At 43.0% G+C, this 1757-nt stretch overlaps 1 non-coding gene across 1 annotated transcript; it reads left to right on the forward strand.

The window, feature by feature from the left end:
* Positions 1–331: 331 nt before the first annotated feature.
* trnac-gca lies at positions 332–403 on the forward strand. The gene has a single exon. It is a non-coding gene; the product is annotated as a tRNA-Cys (tRNA).
* The last annotated feature ends 1354 nt before the right edge of the window (positions 404–1757 follow it).

Below are 1757 nucleotides of genomic sequence, written 5' to 3' on the forward strand. Positions count from 1 at the left end.
AAACAGACTTTTGAAACTGGAAGAAAATAAAAACTGTCTAAATTGTCTAAAACCAACTCTCTTATCTCGCCTTTCGATACTTTTCGTGCAGCAGAGATGTTTTGTATGTGGAACGTAACTCCAAAATGACTGTTTTACTTTAATAGCATTTGCATCGGCAATGGAAATGGCTGAGTGGCAGAGTTTAGATGGACATAAGATATTGCACAAATGCCTTCCTAGATTGCATCAGCGCTGACCGAACGTGCATGCAATGCTTTCAAGAGAATTGTTTTAGAAAATTGTCACTGTAGCATGCGGAAAGTGTAAACATGCAGCCCACCTTTCCCGTGGGGGTGTGGCTCAGTGGTAGAGCATTTGACTGCAGATCAAGAGGTCCCCAGTTCAAATCTGGGTGCCCCCTTTATACAAGCACCTTCCCTACACTTGAGCAATTTTTCAAGGATCTTCCATTCCCCATTCTGCACAGGGAACACTTTGGAAAGGGTGTTTTGTTACCGCATTCAATGACCACGGTAAGGTTCCTTCTGTGATGAACAGCTGAAGGACACGAAAATCCGTGTTGCATCGTGAGATGTTGCAATGCAGTACTGCAGTGCCGAAACGAGAGCTTGAAAAGCATTGCATGCGCATTCGGCAAGTCTCCTCCAAATCTTATATTTCAATAAAATCACACCTCATTTTTCTAAATTCGAATACGTATAGACCCCAGGCGTGCCCAGCCTTTCGTCATAAGGTAACGACTCCCACCAATCTCAAGTGAACCTTTCCTGAACTGTTTAAAAATGCTTTTAGTGATGGCAAAGATGTGTGATTGCAAAATGAAGTCGGAGTCAAAAGTGACACTGAATTGGTGAATAATCTGATTTAGCCTCAGACAGGGAGAGGGTTTAGAATGAGAAGCAAGAGATTTGAGTTTGTAATGGGACTGAAAACTTGAAATCTGACTCTCTCATGCCCTGAAATGCACTCAGTGATGGAATATTCAGAATCCTGTCAGGTAACAATTGGAAAGACTCACATTCCTCTGAGGGAAGAGATTTCTCCTCATTTCAGGTCCTAAATGATCAACCTTTTTGTTTTGTGATGCTGCGTTCCTGTCTTTTAGATTTCCAGCCAGGGGAAACAAATTCTCTGTGTCTGTTCTGTCAAGCTCCCCAGCAGAATCTTATGCATTTCGGTGAAATCACCTCTCATTTTTCTAAATTCCAGGATATATGGGCCCAATTTAATCATAGGACAACACGCTCACCCTTTGGAAGTAACCAGCACTGTACTGTCTCCAGGGCAAGTCTATCTTATCTTAAATCTGGAAATCAGAACTACACACAGGATCCAAGGTGTGGTCTCATTAAAACCCTACACAATTGGAGTAAGACTTCTTGATCCTTGAATTCCAGTCCCCTTGTAATAAACATGCCAATTGCCTTCTTACCTTTTATTAATTCATAGGATCTGGGAATTGTTGGTAATGTCAGCATTTAGAGTTATAGAGTTATAGAGATGGACAGCATGGAAACAGACCCTTCGTTCCAACCCGTCCATGCCGACCAGATATCCCAACCCAATCCAGTCCCACCTGCCAGCACCCGGCCCATATCCCTCCAAACCCTTCCTATTCACCCCATCCAGATGCCTCTTAAATGTTGCAATTGTACCAGCCTCCATCACATCCTCTGGCAGCTCATTCCATACATTTACCACCCTCTGCATGAAAACGTTGCCCCTTAGGTCTGTTTTATATCTTTCCCCTCTCA

Source organism: Chiloscyllium plagiosum, chromosome 17, assembly GCF_004010195.1.
Source record: "Chiloscyllium plagiosum isolate BGI_BamShark_2017 chromosome 17, ASM401019v2, whole genome shotgun sequence".
NCBI lineage: Eukaryota > Metazoa > Chordata > Chondrichthyes > Orectolobiformes > Hemiscylliidae > Chiloscyllium > Chiloscyllium plagiosum.